Raw genomic sequence first — 19639 nt, forward strand, 5'->3', positions numbered from 1 at the left:
TAGAATTTCGCCCGATTCCCATATTTTCGTGTGCTATAGCCCGCGCCTTCCAACTAGTCCCGGGACCCCCTGACCCGATCGCCAAAAAGTTTTCCGTTCCATCGTATATGACCTAAGGAACCATATTCAACCCCCCGGGGTCCGGGGTCCCGGGACCACTTGGAAGGCATGGGCTATAGCACACGAAAATAAGCGAATCGGGCGAAATTCTAGTTTTTTTGCTGTAAAATGCAAAAAATGAGGAAGGCGGTGCGGTGCCTATGGTTCCTTAGGTCGTATTTGATGGCCCGAAATTTTTTTAGGGGATTGGGGTATGGGGGTCCTGGGACCACTTGGAAGGCGTGGGCTATAGCACACGAAAATATGGGAATCGGGCGGAATTCTAGTTTTTTGGCCGTAAAATTCAAAAAATGAGGAACGATCATGGAGGGGTGGTGACTATGGTTCCTTAAGTGTTATTTGATGGCCTGGAAAAAATTTTGGCGATCGGGGTTCAGGGGTCGCGGGACCACTTGGAAGGCGCGGGCAATAGCACACGAAAATATGGGAATCATGCGGAATTCTAGTTTTTTGGCCGTAAAATGCAAAACAACGAGGAACGGTCATGGCAGGGCGGTAACCATGGTTCTCAAGGTCGTATTTGATGGCCCGAAAAACTTTTAACCGATCCGCGTCCGGGGGTCCCGGCCCACTCGGAAGGTGTGGGCTATAGCACACGAATATTTTGGAATCGGATCTAGTGTTTTGGTCGTAAAATGCAAAACATGAGGAAAGGTCATGGCGAGGTGGTGACTATGGTTCCTTAGGTCGTATTTCATGGCCCGGAAAAATTTTAAGCAATCTAGTTCCGGGGGGCCCTACCCACTGCGGAGGCGTGGGCTATAACAAACAAAAATATGGGAATCACGCAAAATTCTAGTTTTTTGGCCGAAAAAAGCAAAATATGAGGAACGATCATGGCGGGGCGGTGACTATGGTTTCTTAGGTCGTATTTGATGGCCTGGAAAAATTTTAAGCGATCGTGGTCCGGAAGTCCCGGGACCACTTGGAAGGCGTGGGCTATAGCACACGAAAATATGGGAATCGGGCGAAATTCTAGTTTTTTGTGCGTAAAATGAAAAAAATGAGGAACGATCATGGCGGGGAGGTGACTATGGTTCCTTAGGTCGTACTTGATGGTCCGAAAAAATTTTAGGCGATTGGGGACTGGGGGGTCCTGGGACCACTTGAAAGGCGTGGGCTATAGCACACGAAAATATGGGAATCGAGCGGAATTCTAGGTTTTTGGCCGTAAAACGCTAAAAACAAAGAAACGGTCATGGCGGGGCAGTGACTATGGTTCCTTAGGTTGTATTTGATAGCCCGCAAAATTTTTAGCCGATCGGGGTCTGGGGGTCCTGGGACCACTTGGAAAGCGTGGGCTATAGCACACAAAAATATGGGAATCGGGCAAAATTCTTTTTTTTTGTCCGTAAAATGCAAAAAATTAGGAACGATCATGGTGGGGGGGTGACTATGGTTCCTTAGGTTGTATTTGATGGACCGGAAAAATTTTAGGCAATCGGGGTCCGGGAGTTCCGGGACCACTTGGAAGGCGTGGGCTATAGCACACGAAAATATGGGAATCGGGCGGAATACTAGTTTTTTGGCCGTAAATTGCAAACAATGAGAAACGATCATGGCGGGGCAGTGACTATGGTTCCTTAGGTCGTATTTGATGGCCCGCGAAAATTTTAGGCGATCGGGGTCTGGGAGTCCTGGGACCACTTGGAAGGCGTGGGCTATAGCACACAAAACTATGGGAATCGGGCAGAATTCTAGTTATTTGGCCGTAAAAAGCAAAATATGAGGAACGATCATGAGGGGCGGTGACTATGGTTCCTTAGGTCATATTTGATGGCCTGGAAAAATTTTAGGCGATCGGGGTCCGAGAGTCCCGGGAATACTTGGAAGGCGTGGGCTATAGCACACGAAAATATGGGAATCGGGCGAAATTCTAGTTTTTTGGCCGTAAAATGCAAAAAATGAGGAACGATCATGGCGGGGCGGTGACTACGGTTCCTTAGGTCATATTTGATGGTCCGAAAAAATATTAGGCGATCGGGGTCTGGGGGTCCCGGGACCACTTGAAAGGCGTGGGCTATAGCACACGAAAATATGAGAATCGGGCGGAATTCTAGGTTTTTGGCTGTAAAATGCAAAACAAAAGAAGAAATGGTCATGGCGGGGTGCTGACTACGGTTCCTTAGGTCGTATTTGATGGCCCGGAAAATTGTTAGGCGATCGGGGTCCTCGGGTCCCAGGACCACTTGGAAGGCGTGGGTTATAGCACACGAAAATATGGGAATCGGGTGGAATTCTAGTTTTTTGGCCGTAAAATGCAAAACATGAGGAAAGGTCATGGTGGGGCGGTGACTATATTTCCCTAGGTCATATTTGATGGTCTGAAAAAATCTTAGGCGATCAGGGTACGGGGGTTCCGGGACCACTTGAAGGCGTGGGCTAGCACACGAAAATATGGGAATCGGGCGGAATTCTAGTTTTTTGGCCGTAAAATGCAAAAACTGAGGAACAATCATGGCGAGGCGGTGACTATGGTTCCTTAAGTCTTATTTGATGGCGCGGAAAACGTTTAGGCAATCGGGGCCCGGGAGTCCCGGGACCACTTGGATGGTGTGGGCATAGCACATGAAACCATGGGAATCGGGCGGAATACTAGTCTTTTGGCCGTGAAATGCAAAAAATGAGAAACGATCATGGAGGGGCAGTGACTATGGTTCCTTAGATCGTATTTGATGGTCTGGACAAATTTTTGGCGATCGGGGTCTGGGGGTCCCGGGACCACTTGGAAGGCGTGGGCTATAGCACACAAAAATATGGGAATCGGGCAGAATTCTAATTTTTTTGCCGAAAAACGCAAAAGATTAAGAACGATCATGGTGGGGCGGTGACTATGGTTCCTTAGGTCGTATTTGATTGCCTGAAAAAATTTTAGGCGATCGGGGTCCGGAGGTCCCCGGACCACTTGGAAGGTATGGGCTATAGCACACAAAAATAAGGGAATCGGGCGAAATTCTAGTTTTTTTGCCGGAAAATGCAAAAAATGAGGAAGGCAGTGCGGTGACTATGGTTCCTAAGGTCGTATTTGATGGCTCGAAAAATTTTTAGGGGATCGGGGTATGGGGGTCCTGGGACCACTTTGAAGGCGTGGGCTATAGCACACGAAAATATGGGAATTGGGCGGAATTTTAGTTTTTTGGCCGTAAAATACCAAAAATGAGGAACGATCATGGCGGGGTGGTGACTATGGTTCCTTAAGTCTTATTTGATGGCCCGGATAATTTTTTGGCGATCGGGGTTCAGGGGTCCCGGGACCACTTGGAAGGCGCGGGCAGTAGCACACGAAAATATGGGAATCATACGGAATTCAAGTTTTTTGGCCGTAAAACACAAAACAACGAGGAACGGTCATGGCAAGGCGGTAGCTATGGTTCTCAAGGTCGTATTTGATGGCCCGAAAAATTTTTAAGCGATCCGCGTCCGGGGGTCCCGGCCCACTCGGAAGGTGTGGGCAATAACACACGAATATATGGGAATTGAATCTAGTGTTTTGGTCGTACAATGCAAAACATGAGGAAAGGTCATGGCGGGGTGGTGACTTTGGTTCCTTAGGTCGTATTTCATGGCCCGGAAAATTTTTAGGCAATCTAGTTCTGGGGGGACCTACCCACTGGGGAGGCGTGGCCTATAGCAAACGAAAATATGGGAATCATACAAAATTCTAGTTTTTTGGCTGAAAAAAGCAAAATATGAGGAACGATCATGGCGGGGCGGTGACTATTCTTCCTTAGGTCGTATTTGATGGCCTGGAAAATTTTTAGGCGATCGGGGTCCGGGAGTCCCAGGACGACTTGGAAGGCGTGGGCTATAGCACACGAAAATATGGGAATCGGGCGGAATTCTAGTTTTTTGCCGTAAAATGCAAAAAATGAGGAACGATCATGGCGGGGCAGTGACTATGGTTCCTTAGGTCGTATTTGATGGTCAGGATAAATTTTTGGCGATCGGGGTCTTGCGGGTCCTGGGACCACTTGAAAGGCGTGGGCTATGCACACGAATATATGGGAATTGAGCGAAATTCTAGGTTTTTGGCCGTAAAACGCTAAAAAATGAAGAAACGGTCATGGAGGGGCGGTAACTATGGTTCCTTAGGTTGTATTTGATGGCCCACAAAAATTTTTGGCGATCGAGGTCTAGGGGTCCTGGGACCACTTGGAAGGCGTGGGCTATAGCACACAAAAATTTGGGAATCGGGTAGAATTCTAGTTTTTTGTCCATAAAATCCATAAAAATGAGGAACGATCATGGTGGGGCGGTGACTATGGTTCCTTAGGTCGTATTTGATGGCCCGAAAAAATTTTAGGCGATCGGGGTCCGGGAGTCCCGGGACCACTAGGAAGGCGTGGGCTATAGCACACGAAACTATGGGAATCGGGCAGAATACTAGTTTTTTGGCCGTAAAATGCAAAAAATGAGAAACAGTCATGGCGGGGCAGTGACTATGTTTTCTTAGATCGTATTTGATGGTCCGGAAAATTTTTTGCCGATCGGGGTCTAGGGGTCCCGGGACCACTTGGAAGGCGTGGGCTAGCACACAAAAATATGGGAATCGGGCAGAATTCTAGTATTTTTCCGTAAAATGCAAAAAGAATGAGGAACGATTATGGTGGGGCGGTGACTATGGTCCTTAGGTCGTATTTGATGGCCCGGAAAAATTTTAGGGGATTAGGGTATGGGGGTCCTGGGACCACTTGGAAGGCGTGGGCTATAGCACACGAAAATATGGGAATCTGGCGGAATACTAGTTTTTTGGCCATAAAATGCAAATAATGAGAAACGATCATGGCGGGGCGGTGACTATGGTTCCTTAGGTCGTATTTGATGGTCCGGAAAAATTTTTGGCGATTGGGGTTTGGGGGTCCCGGGCCCACTTGGAAGGCGTGGGCTATAGCACACGAAAATATGGGAATCGGGCGGATATCTAGTTTATTAGCCGAAAAATTCAAAATATTAGGAACGATCATGGTGGGGCGGTGACTATGGTTCCTTAGGTCGTATTTGATGGCCCGGAAAAATTTTAGGCGATTGGGGTCTGGGGGTCCCGGGACCACTTGGAAAGCATGGGCTATAGCACACGAAAATATGGGAATTGGGCGGAATTCTAGTTTTTTGGCCGTAAAATGCAAAACATGAGGAAAGGTCATGGCGGGGCGGTGACTATTGTTCCTTAGGTCGTATTTGATGGTCCGGAAAAATCTTATGCGATCGGGGTCCGGGGGGCACGGGACCACTCAGAATGGTGTGGGCTATAGCACACGAAAATATGGGAATCGCACAGAATTCTAGTTTTTTTGCTGAAAAACGCAAAACATTAGGAATGATCATGGCGGGGCGGTGAATATCGTTCCTTAGGTCGTATTTGATGGCCCGGAAAAATTTTAGGCAATCGGGGTCCGGGAGTTCCGGGGACCACTTGGAAGGCGTGGGCTATAGCACACGAAAATATGGGAATCGGGCGGAATACTAGTTTTTTGGCCGTAAATTGCAAACAATGAGAAACGATCATGGCGGGGCGGTGACTATGGTTCCTTAGGTCGTATTTGATGGCCCGCGAAAATTTTAGGCGATCGGGGTCTGGGAGTCCTACGACCACTTGGAAGGCGTGGGCTATAGCACACAAAACTATGGGAATCGGGCAGAATTCTAGTTATTTGGCCGTAAAAAGCAAAATATGAGGAACGATCATGGGGGGTGGTGACTATGGTTCCTTAGGTCGTATTTGATGGCCTGGAAAAATTTTAGGCGATCGGGGTTCGGGAGTCCCGGGAACACTTGGAAGGCGTGGGCTATAGCACACGAAAATATGGGAATCGGGCGGAATTCTAGTTTTTTGGCCGAAAAACGCAAAAATGAGGAACGATCATGGCGGGGCGGTGACTATGGTTCCTTAGGTCGTATTTAATGGCCCAGAAAAAATTTAGGCGATCCGAGTCTGGGGTGGCTGGCCCACTCGGAAGGCGTGGGCTATAGCACACGAAAATATGGGAATCAGGCGGAATTCTAGTTTTTTGGCCGAAGAACGCAAAAAATGAGGAACGATCATGGTGGGGCGGTGACTATGGTTCCTTAGGTCATATTTGATGGCCCGGAAAATTTTTAGGCGATTGGGGTCCGGGAGTCCCGGGACCACTTGGAAGGCGTGGGCTATATAGCACACGAAAATATGGGAATCGGGCGGAATTCTAGTTTTTTGGCCGAAAAATGAAAAGAATGAGGAATGATCATGGCGGGGCGGTGACTATGGTTCCTTAGGTCGTATTTGATAGCCCGGAAAAAATTTTGGCGATCGGGGCCCGGGTGTCCCGGGACCACTTGGAAGGCATGGGCGATAGTACAAGAAAATATGGGAATTGGGCGGAATTCTAGTTTTTTGTCCGTAAAATCCAAAAAATGAGGAAAGGTCATGGCGGGGCGATGACTATGGTTCCTTAGGTCGTATTTTATGGCCTGGAAGAATTTTAGGCAATCCGGCTCCGGGGGGGCTACCCACTGGGAAGGCGTGGTCTATATCACACGAAAATATGGGATCAGGCGAAATTCTCGTTTTTTGGCCGAAAAATGCAAAAAATGAGGAACGATCATGGCAAGGCGGTGACTATGGTTCTTTAGGTCGTATTTTCTGGCCCAAAAATTTTTTAGGCGATCGGGGTCCGAGGGTCCCTGGACCACTTGGAAGGAGTGGGCTATAGCACATGAAAATATGGCAATCGGGCGGGATTCTAGTTTTTTGGCCGTAAAATGCAAAATATGAGGAACTATCATGGAGGGGCGGTAACTATGGTTCCTTAGGTCGTATTTGATGGCTGGAAAATATTTTAGGCGATCGGGGTCTTGGAGTCCCGGGACCAATTGGAAGTCGTGGGTTATAGCATACGAAAATATTGGAATCGGGCGGAATTCTAGTTTTTTTGCTGTAAAATGCAAAAAATGAGGAAAGGTCATGGCGGGGCGGTGACTATGGTTCTTTCGGCCGTATTTGATGGCCCGAAAAAATTTTAGGCCATCCGGCTCCGTGGGGCCCTAACCACTGGGAAGGCATGGGCTATTATTGCACACTAAAATATGGGAATCTGGCGGAATTCTAGTTTTTTGGCCGAAAAACAAAAAAATGAGGAAAGATCATGGCGGGGCGATGACTCTGGTTCCTTAGGTCGTATTTGATGGCCCGAAAAAATTTTAGGCGATCGGGGTCCGGGGGTCCCAAGACCACTTGGAAGGCGTGGGCTATTATAGCACACGAAAATATGGGAATCAGGCGGAATTCTAGTTTTTTGGCCGAAAAATGCAAAACATGAGGAAAGGTCATGGTGGGGCGGTGACTAAGGTTCCTTAGGTTGTATTTGATGGCCTAGAAAAATTTTAGGTGTTCAGGGTCCGGGGGTCCAAAGAGCACTTGGAAGGCGTGGGCTATAGCAAACGAAAATATCGGAATCGGATGGAATTCTTGTTTTTTTGCCGAAAAATTCAAAAAATGAGGAACGATCATAGCGGGGAGGTGACTATGGTTCCTTAGGTCTTATTTGATGGCCCGAAAAAATTTGAGGTGATCCGAGTCTATGGGGCCCGGCCCACTCAGAAGGCGTGGGATATAGCACACGAAAATATGAAAACGGGCGCAAATCTAGGTTTTTGGCCGAAAAATGCAAAAAATGAGGAACGATCATGGTGGGGCGGTGACTATGGTTCCTTAGGTCGTATTTGATGGCCCGGAAAAAGTTTAGGCGATCTGGGGTCCGGGGGTCCCGGGACCACTTGGAAGGGGTGGGCTATAGCACACAAAAATATAGGAATCAGGCGGAATTCTAGTTTTTAGGCCGAAAAATTCAAAAAATGGGGTACGATCATGGCGGTGCGGTGACTATGGTTCCTTAAGTCGTATTTGACGGCCCGGAAAAATTTTAGGCGATCGGGGTCCGGGGGTCTCGGGACCACTTAGAATGCATAGCACACGAAAATATGGGAATCGGGCGGAATTCTAGTTTATTGGCCGTAAAATACAAAAACTGAGGAATGATCATAGTGGGGCGGTGACTATGGTTCCTTAGGTCTTATTTGATGGCCCGAAATATTTTTAGGTGATCGGGGTCCGGGGGTCCCGGGACCACTTGGAAGGCGCGGATAGCACACGAAATATGGGAATCAGGCGGAATTCTACATTTTTGGCCGTAAAACGCAAAACAACGAGGAACGGTCATGGTGGGGCGGTGACCATGGTTCCATAGGTCGTATTTGATCACCAGGAAAATTTTTTGGCGATCGGGGTCCGGGGGGTCCCGGGACTACTTGGAAGGCGTGGGCTAAAGTACACGAAAATATGGGAATCAAGCGGAATTCTAGTTTTTTGGCCATAAAATGCAAAAAATGAGGAACGATCATGGCGGGGCGGTGACTATGGTTCCTTATGTCGTATTTGATCGCCCGGAAAAATTTTTGGCGATCTGGGGTCCTGGGGTCCCGGGACCACTTGGAAGGGGTGGGCTATAGCGCACGAAAATATGGGAATCGGGCTAAATTCTAGTTTTTTGGCCGAAAAATGCAAAAATGAGGAACGATCATGGTAGGGCGGTGACTATTGTTCCTTAGGTCGTATTTCATGGCCCGGAAAAAATTTAGGCGATCCGAGTCTGGGGTGGCCGCACCACTCGGAAGGCGTGGGCTATAGCACAGGAAAATATGGTTATCAGGCGGAATTCTAGTTTTTAGGCCGAAAAATTCAAAAAATGGGGAACGATGATGGCGATGCGGTGACTATGGTTCCTTAAGTCGTATTTGATTGCCCGGAAAAATTTTAGGCGTTCGGGGTCCGGGGGTCCCGGGACCACTTAGAATGCGTGGGCTATATCATACGAAAATATGGGAATCAAGCGGAATTCTAGTTTTTTTGCCGTAAAATGCAAAAAATGTGGAACGATCATGGCGAGGCGGTGACTATGGTTCCTTATGTCGTATTGGATGGCCCGGAAAAATTTTAGGCGATCAGGGCCCGGGCGTCCCGGGACCACTTGGAAGGCATGGGCTATAGCACACGAAAATATGGGAATCGGGCGGAATTCTAGTTTTTTGGCCGAAAAATGCAAAAAAAATGAGGAACGATCATGGAGGGGCGGTGACTATGGTTCCTTCGGACGTATTTGATGGCCCGGAAAAACTTTAGGCGATCTGGGGTCCGGGGGTCCCGGGTCCACTTGGAAGGGGTGGGCTATAGCACACAAAAATATAGGAATCAGGCGGAATTCTAGTTTTTAGGCCGAAAAATTCAAAAAATGGGGAACGATCATGGCGGTGCGGTGACTATGGTTCCTTAAGTCGTATTTGATGGCCCGGAAAAATTTTAGGCGATCGGGGTCCGGGGATCCCGGGACCACTTAGAATGCATAGCACACGAAAATATGGGAATCGGGCGGAATTCTAGTTTATTGGTCGTAAAATACAAAAACTGAGGAATGATCATAGTGGGGCGGTGACTATGGTTCCTTAGGTCTTATTTGATGGCCCGAAAAAATTTTAGGTGATCGGGGTCCGGGGGTCCCGGGACCACTTGGAAGGCGCGGATAGCACACGAAATATGGGAATCAGGCGGAATTCTACATTTTTGGCCGTAAAACGCAAAATAACGAGGAACGGTCATGGTGGGGCGGAGACCATGGTTCCTTAGGTCGTACTTGATCTCCAGAAAAAAATTTTGGCGATCGGGGTCCGGGGGGTCCCGGGACCACTTGGAAGGCGTGGGCTAAAGTACACGAAAATATGGGAATCAAGCGGAATTCTAGTTTTTTGGCCATATAATGCAAAAAATGAGGAACGATCATGGCGGGGCGGTGACTTTGGTTCCTTATGTCGTATTTGATGGCCCGAAAAATTTTTAGGTGATCAGGGCCCGGGCATCCCGGGATCACTTGGAAGGCATGGGCTATAGCACACGAAAATATGGAAATTGGGCGGAATTCTATTATTTTTGCCGAAAAACACAAAATATGATGAACTATCATGGCAGGGCGGTGACTATGATTCCTTAGGTCGTATTTTATGGTATGGAAAAATTTTAGGCGATCGGGGTCCGGGGGGCTCAGGACCCACTCGGAAAGCGAGGGCTATAGCACACGAAAATATGGGAATCGCGCGGAATTCTAGTTTTTTTGGCCGAAAAATGCAAAAAAAATGAGGAACGATCATGGAGGGGCGGTGACTATGGTTCCTTCGGACGTATTTGATGGCCCGGAAAAAGTTTAGGCGATCTGTGGTCTGGGGGTCCCGGGACCACTTGGAAGGGGTGGGCTATAGCACACAAAATATAGGAATCAGGTAGAATTCTAGTTTTTAGGCCGAAAAATTCAAAAAATGGGGAACGCTCATGGCGGTGCGGTGACTATGGTTCCTTAAGTCGTATTTGATGGCCCGAAAAAATTTTAGGCGATCAGGGTCCGGGGGTCCCGGGACCACTTAGAATGCATAGCACACGAAAATATGGGAATCGGACGGAATTCTAGTTTTTTGGCCGTAAAATACAAAAACTGAGGAATGATCATAGTGGGGCGGTGACTATGGTTCCTTAGGTCTTATTTGATGGCCCGAAAATTTTTAGGTGATCAGGGTCCGGGGGTCCCGGGACCACTTGGAAGGCGCGGATAGCACACGAAAATATAGGAATCAGGCGGAATTCTACATTTTTGGCCGTAAAACGCAAAATAACGAGGAACGGTCATGGTGGGGCGGTGACTATGGTTCCTTAAGTCGTATTTGATCGCTAGGAAAAATATTTGGCGATCGGGGTCCGGGGGGTCCCGGGACCACTTGGAAGGCGTGGGCTAAAGTACACGAAAATATGGGAATCAAGCGGAATTCTAGTTTTTTGGCCATAAAATGCAAAAAATGAGGAACGATCATGGCGGGGCGGTGACTATGGTTCCTTATGTCGTATTTGATGGCCCAAAAAAAATTTAGGCGATCAGGGCCCGGGCGTCCCGGGACCACTTGGAAGGCATGGGCTATAGCACACGAAAATATGGGAATCGGGCGGAATTCTAATTTTTTTTGCCAAAAAACGCAAAATATGAGGAACGATCATGGCGGGGCGGTGACTATGATTCCTTAGGTCGTATTTTATGGTATGGAAAAATTTTAGGCGATCGGGGTCCGGGGGGCCCAGGACCACTTGGAAGGCGTGGGCTATAGCACACGAAAATATGGGAATCGCGCATAATACTAGTTTTTTGGCCGAAAAAATCATAACATGACGAATGATCATGGCGGGGCGGTGACTAGCGTTCCTTAGGTCGTATTTGGTGGCCCGAAAAAATTTTAGGCGATCCGGGTTCCGGGGGTCCCGGGAGCACTGGGAAGGCATGGGCTATAGCACACGAAAATATGGGAATCGGGCGAAATTCTAGTTTTTTGGCCGAAAAACGCAAAAAATGAGGAACGATCATGGCAGGGCGATGACTATGGTTCCTTAGTTCGTATTTGACGGCCCGAAAAAATTTTATGCGATCGGGGGTCCCGAGACCACTTGGAAGGCGTGGGCTATAGCACACGAAAATATGGGAATCGGGCGGAATTCTAGTTTTTTGGCCGAAAAACGCAAAAATGAGGAATGATCATGGCGGGGCGGTGACTATGGTTCCTTAGGTCGTATTTAATAGACGGGAAAAAATTTAGGCGAACCGAGTCTAGGGTGGCCGGCCTACTCGGAAGGCGTAGCACACAAAAATATGGGAATCGGGCGGAATTCTAGTTTTTTGGCCGAAAAACGCAACAAATGAGGAACGATCATGGTGGAGCGGTGATTATGGTTCCTTATGTCGTATTTGATGACCTAGAAAAATTTAGGCGAATCGAGTCCCGGGGGGCTGGCCCACACGGAAGGCGTGGGCTATAGCGCACGAAAATATGGGAATCGGGTGGAATTCAAGATTTTTTCCCAAAAATGCAAAACATTAGGAACGATCATGTGGGGCGGTGACTATGGTTCCTTAGGTCGTATTTGATGGCCCGGAAAAATTTTAGGCGATCAGGGCCCGGGCATCCCGAGACCACTTGGAAGGCATGGGCTATAGCCCACGAAAATATGGGAATCGAGCGGTATTCTAGTTTTTTGGCCGTAAAATGCAAAACATGAGGAAAGGTCATGGCGGGGCGGTAACTATGGTTCCTTAGGTCGTGTTTGATGGCCCGGAAAAGTTTTATGCGATCGGGGTCCGGGGGGCCCGAGACCACTCGGAAGGCGAGGGCTATAGCACACGAAAATATGGGAATCGCGTGGAATTCTAGTTTTTTGGTAGGAAAACGCAAAAAAATGAGGAACGATCATGGAGGGATGGAGACTATGGTTCCTTAGGTCGTATTTGATGGCCCAGAAAAAGTTTAGGCAATCTGGGGTCCGGGGGTCCATGGACCACTTCGAAGGGGTGGGCTATAGCACACGAAAATATGGGAATAAGGCGGAATTCTAGTTTTTTGGCCGTAAAATGCAAAAGCTATGGAACGATCATAGTGGGGCGGTGATTATGGTTCCTTAAGTCTTATTTGATAGCCCGAAACTTTTTTAGGTGATCGGGGTCCGGGTCCCGGGACCACTTGGAAGGCACCGATAGCACACGAAAATATGGGAATCAGGCAGAATTCTACTTTTTTGGCTGTAAAACGCAAAACAATGAGGAACGGTCATGGCGGGGCGTGTGACTATGGTTCCTTAGGTCGTATTTGATCTCCCGGAAAAATTTTAGGCGATCGAGGTCCAGGTGGTCCCGGGACCACTTGGAAGGCGTGGGCTATAGCACCCGAAAATATGGGAATCAAACGGAATTCTAGTTTTTTGGCCGTAAAATGCCAAAAATGAGGAACTATCATGGCGGGCGGTGACTATGGTTCCTTATGTCGTATTTGATGGCCCAGAAAAATTTTAGGCGATCAGGGCATGGGCGTCCCGGGACCACTTGGAAGGCATGGGCTATAGCACACAAAAATATGGGAATCGGGCGGAATTCTAGTTTTTTGGACAAAAAAAGCATTATGAGGAACGATCATGGCGGCGCGGTGACTATGGTTCTATAGGTCGTATTTTATGGTACGGAAAAATTTAGGCGATCGGGGCCCGGGTGGCCCGGGACCACTCGGAAGGCGTGGGCTATAGCATACGAAAATATGGGAATCGCGCAGAATTCTAGTTTTTTGGCCGAAAAACGCAAAACATGAGGAATAATCAAGGCGGGGCGGTGACTATCGTTCCTCAGGTCGTATTTGATGGCCCGGAAAAATTTTAGGCAATCCGGGGTCCGGGGGTCCTGGGACCACTTGGAAGGCGTGGGCTATAGCACACGAAAATATGGGAATCGGGCAGAATTCTAGTTTTTTAGCCGAAAAACGCAAAACAAAAATGAGGAATGATGATGGAGGGGCGGTGACTACGGTTCCTTAAGTCATATTTGATGGCCCGAAAAAAGTGTAGGCGATCTGGGGTCCGGAGGGCCCGGGACCACTTGAAAGGGGTGTACTATAGCACACGAAAATATGGGAATCGCGCGGAATTCTAGTTTTTTGGCCGTAAAATGCAAAAACTGAGGAACGATCATAGTGGGGTGGTGACTATGGTTCCTTAGGTCTTATTTGATGGCCCGTAAAACTTTTAGGTGATCGGGGTCCGGGGTCCCGGGACCACTTGGAAGGCGCCGATAGCACACGAAAATATGGGAATCAGGCAGAATTGTACTTTTTTGGCCATACAATGCAAAAAAATGACGAACGTTCAGGGCGGGGGCGTGTGACTATGGTTCCTTAGGTGGTATTTGATCGCCCGGAAAAAGTGTAGGCGATCTGGGGTCCGGGGGTCCCGGGACCACTTGGAAGGCGTGGGTTATTACACAAGAAAATATAGGAATCAAGCGAAATTCTAGTTTTTTGGCCGTAAAATGCAAAAAATGAGGAACGATCATGGCGGGGCGGTGACTATGGTTCCTTATGTCGTATTTGATGGCTCGAAAATATTTTAGGCGATCAGGGCCCAGGCGTCCCGGGACCACTTGGAATGCATGGGCTATAGCACACGAAAATATGGGAATCGGGCGGAATTTTAGTTTTTTTGCCGAAAAACGCAAAATATTAGGAACGATCATGGCGGGGCGGTGACTATGGTTCCTTAGGTCGTATTTTATGGTACGGATATATTTTAGGCGATCGGGGTCCGGGGGGGCCAGGACCACTCGGAAGGCGTGGGCGTTAGCACACGAAAATATGGGAATCGCGCAGAATTCTAGTTTTTGGGCCGAAAAACGCAAAACATGAGGAATAATCAAGGAAGGGCGGTGTCTATCGTTCCTTAGGTCGTATTTGATGGCCAAGAAAATTTTTAGGCGATCCGGGGGTCCCGGGGCCACTTGGAAGGCGTGGGCTATAGCACATGAAAATATGGGAATCTGGCGCAATTCTAGTTTTTTGGCCGAAAAAAGCAAAAAATGAGGAACGATCATGGAGGGGCGATGACTATGGTTCCTTAGGTCGTATTTGACGGCCCAGAAAAATTTTATGCGATCGGGGGTCCGGGGGTCCCGGGACCACATGGAAGGCGTGGGCTATAGCACACGAAAATATGAGAATCGGGCGGAATTCTAGTTTTTTGGCCGAAAAATGCAAAAATGAGGAACGATCATGGCGGGGCGGTGACTATGGTTCCTTAGGTCATATTTAATGGCCCGAAAAAATTTTTGGCGATCCGAGTCTGGGGTGGCCGCCCCACTCGGAAGGCGTGGGCTATAGCACACGAAAATATGGGAATCGGGCGGAATTCTATTTTTTTGGCCGAAAAACGCTAAAAATGAGGAACGATCATTGTGGAGCGGCGAGTATAGTTCCTTATGTCGTATTTGATGGCCCGAAAAATTTTTATGCAATCGGGGTCCGGAGGGCCAAGGACTAATCGGAAGGCGAGGGCTATAGCACACGAAAATATGGAAATCGCGCGGAATTCTAGTATTTTAGCCGAAAAACGCAAAAAAAGAGAAACGATCATGGAGGGGCGGTGACTATGGTTCCTTAGGTCATATTTGATGGTCCGGAAAAAGTTTTGGCGATCTGGGGTCCGGGGGTCCCGGGACCACTTGGAAGGGGTGGGCTATAGCACACGAAAATATGGGAATCGGACGAAATTCTAGTTTTTTGGCCGAAAAACGCAAAAATGAGGAACGATCATGGCGGGGCAGTGACTATGGTTCCTTAGGTCGTATTTAATGGCCCGAAAAAAATTTAGGCGATCCGAGTCTGGGGTGGCCGCCCCACTCGGAAGGGGTGGGCTATAGCACACGAAAATATGGGAATCGGGCGGAATTCTAGTTTTTAGGCCGAAAAATTCAAAAAATGGGGAACGATGATGGCGATGCGGTGACTATGGTTCCTTAAGTCATATTTGATGGTCCAGAAAAATTTTAGGCGATCGGGGTCCGGGGGTCCCGGGACCACTTAGAATGCGTGGGCTATATCATACGAAAATATGGGAATCAAGCGGAATTCTAGTTTTTTTGCCGTAAAATGCAAAAAATGAGGAACGATCATGGCGAGGCGGTGACTATGGTTCCTTATGTCGTATTGTATGGCCCAGAAAAATTTTAGGCGATCAGGGCCCGGGCGTCCCGGGACCACTTGGAAGGCATGGGCTATAGCACACGAAAATATGGGAATCGGGCGTAATTCTAGTTTTTTGGCCGAAAAACGCAAAATATGAGGAACGATCATGGCGGGGCAGTGACTATGGTTCCTTAGGTCATATTTTATGGTACAGAAAAATTTTAGGCAATCGGGGCCCGGGACCACTCGGAAGGCGTGGGCTATAGCACACGAAAATATGGGAATCGTGCAGAATTCTAGTTTTTTGGCCGAAAAATGCAAAACATGAGGAATAATCATGGCGGGGCGGTGACTATCATTCCTTAGGTCATATTTGATGGCCCGGAAAATTTTTAGGCGATCCGGGGTCCGGGGGTTCCGGGACCACTTGGAAGGCGTGGGCTATAGCACACGAAAATTTGGGAAACGGGCGGAATTCTAGTTTTTTAGCTGAAAATTGCAAAAAATGAGGAACGATCATGGCAGGGTGATGACTATGGTCCCTTAGGTCATATTTGAAGTCCCGGAAAAATTTTATGCGATCGGGTGTCCGGGGGTCCCGGGACCACTTGGAAGGCGTGGGCTATAGCGCACGAAAATATGGGAATCGGGTGGAATTCTAGTTTTTTGGTCGAAAAACGCAAAAATGAGGAACGATCATGGCGGGGCGGTGACTATGGTTCCTTAGGTCGTATTTAATGGCCCGAAAAAAATTTAGGCGATCCGAGTCTGGGGTGGCCGCCCCAGTCGGAAGGCGTGGGCTATAGCACACGAAAATATGGGAATCGTGCGGAATTCTAGTTTTTAGGCCGAAAAATTCAAAAAATGGGGAACGATGATGGCGATGCGGTGACTATGGTTCCTTAAGTCGTATTTGATGGCCCAGAAAAATTTTAGGCGATCGGGGTCCGGGGGTCCCGGGACCACTTAGAATGCGTGGGCTATATCATACGAAAATATGGGAATCAAGCGGAATTCTAGTTTTTTTGCCGTAAAATGCAAAAAATGAGGAACGATCATGGCGAGGCGGTGACTATGGTTCCTTATGTCGTATTGTATGGCCCGGAAAATTTTTAGGCGATCAGGGCCCGGGCGTCCCGGGACCACTTGAAAGGCATGGGCTATAGCACACGAAAATATGGGAATCGGGTGGAATTATAGTTTTTTGGCCGAAAAACGCAAAATATGGGGAACGATCATGGCGGGGCGGTGACTATGGTTCCATAGGTCATATTTTAGGGTACGGAAAAATTTTAGGCAATCGGGGCCCGGGACCACTCGGAAGGCGTGGGCTATAGCGCACGAAAATATGGGAATCGCGCAGAATTCTAGTTTTTTGGCCGAAAAACACAAAACATGAGGAATAATCATGGCGGGGCGGTGACTATCATTCCTTAGGTCATATTTGATTTCCCGGATAATTTTTAGGCGATCCGGGGTCCGGGGGTCCCGGGACCACTTGGAAGGCATGGGCTATAGCACACGAAAATTTGGGAAACGGGCGGAATTCTAGTTTTTTAGCTGAAAATTGCAAAAAATGAGGAACGATCATTGCAGGGTGATGACTATGGTCCCTTAGGTCATATTTGAAGTCCCGGAAAAATTTTATGCGATCGGGGGTCCGGGGGTCCCGGGACCACTTGGAAGGCGTGGGATATAGCGCACGAAAATATGGGAATCGGGTGGAATTCTAGTTTTTTGGTCAAAAAACGCAAAAATGAGGAACGATCATGGCGGGGCGGTGACTATGGTTCCTTAGGTCGTATTTAATGGCCCGAAAAAAATTTAGGCGATCCGAGTCTGGGGTGGCCGGCCCACTCGGAAGGCGTAGGCTATAGCACACGAAAATATGGGAATCGGGCGGAATTCTATTTTTTTGGCCGAAAAACGCAAAAATTGAGGAATGATCATTGTGGAGGGGTGACTATGGTTCCTTATGTCGTATTTGATCGCCCAGAAAAATTTTATGCGATCGGGGTCTGGGGGCCAGGGACTACTCGGAATGCGAGGGCTATAGCACACGAAAATATGGGAATCGCGCGGAATTCTGGTATTTTAGCCGAAAAATGCAAAATCAAATGAGGAACGATCATGGAGGGGCGGTGACTATGGTTCCTTACATCATATTTGATGGTCCGGAAAAAGTTTTGGCGATCTGGGGTCCGGGGGTCCCGGGACCACTTGGAAGGGGTGGGCTATAGCACAAGAAAATATGGGAATCGGGCGAAATTCTATTTTTTTGGACGAAAAATGCAAAAATGAGGAACGATCATGGCGGGGCAGTGACTATGGTTCCTTAGGTCGTATTTAATGGCCCGAAAAAAATTTAGGCGATCCGAGTCTGGGGTGGCCGCCCCACTCGGAAGGCGTGGGCTATAGCACACGAAAATATGGGAATCGGGCGGAATTCTAGTTTTTAGGCCGAAAAATTCAAAAAATGGGGAACGATGATGGCAATGCGGTGACTATGGTTCCTTAAGTCGTATTTGATGGCCCGGAAAAATTTTAGGCGATCGGGGTCCGGGGGTCCCGGGACCACTTAGAATGCGTGGGCTATATCATACGAAAATATGAGAATCAAGCGGAATTCTAGTTGTTTTGCCGTAAAATGCAAAAAAATGAGGAACGATCATAGCGAGGCGGTGACTATGGTTCCTTATGTCGTATTGGATGGCTCAAAAAAATTATAGGCGATCAGGGCCCGGGCGTCCCGGGACCACTTGGAAGGCATGGGCTATAGCACACGAAAATATGGGAATCGGGCGGAATTCTAGTTTTTTGGCCGAAAAATGCAAAATATGAGGAACGATCATGGCGAGGCGGTGACTATGGTTCCTTAGGTCATATTTTATGGTACGGAAAAATTTTAGGCAATCGGGGCCCGGGACCACTCGGAAGGCGTGGGCTATAGCACACGAAAATATGGGAATCGCGCAGAATTCTAGTTTTTTGGCCGAAAAACGCAAAACATGAGGAATAATCATGGCGGGGCGGTGACTATCATTCCTTAGGTCATATTTGATGGCCCGGAAAAATTTTAGGCGATCCGGGGTCCGGGGGTCCCGGGACCACTTGGAAGGGGTGGGCTATGGCACACGAAAATATGGGAATAAGGCGGAATTCTAATTTTTTGGCCGTAAAATGCAAAAGCTAAGGAACGATCATAGTGGGGCAGTGACTATGGTTCCTTAGGTCTTATTTGATGGCCCGAAATATTTTTAGGTGATCGGGGTCCGGGGTCTCGGGACCACTTGGAAGGCGCCGATAGCACACGAAAATATGGGAATCAGGGGGAATTCTACTTTTTTGGCCGTAAAACGCAAAAAAAAATGAGGAACGGTCATGGCGGGGTGTGTGACTATGGTTCCTTAGGTCGTATTTGATCGCCCGGAAAAATTATAGGCGATCGGGGTCCGGGGGGTCCCGAGACCACTTGGAAGGCGTGGGCTATAGCACATGAAAATATGGGAATCAAACGGAATTCTAGTTTTTTGGCCGTAAAATGGAAAAAATGAGGAACGATCATGGCGGAGCGGTGACTATGGTTCCTTATGTCGTATTTGATGGCCCAGAAAAATTTTAGGCGATCAGAGCCCGGGCGTCCCGGGACCACTTGGAAGGCATGGGTTATATAGCACACGAAAATATGGGAATCGGGCGGAATTCTAGTTTTTTGGCCAAAAAATGCAAAATATGAGGAACGATCATGGCGAGGCGGTGACTATGGTTCCTTAGGTCATATTTTATGGTACGGAAAACTTTTAGGTGATCGGGGTCCGGGGGGCCCGAGACCACTCGGAAGGCGTGGGCTATAGCACACGAAAATATGGGAATCGCGCAGAATTCTAGTTTTTTGGCCGAAAAACACAAAACATGAGGAATAATCATGGCGGGGCGGTAACTATCGTGCCTTAGGTCGTATTTGATG

Source organism: Nicotiana tomentosiformis, chromosome 1 (assembly GCF_000390325.3).
Source record: "Nicotiana tomentosiformis chromosome 1, ASM39032v3, whole genome shotgun sequence".
Lineage (NCBI taxonomy): Eukaryota > Viridiplantae > Streptophyta > Magnoliopsida > Solanales > Solanaceae > Nicotiana > Nicotiana tomentosiformis.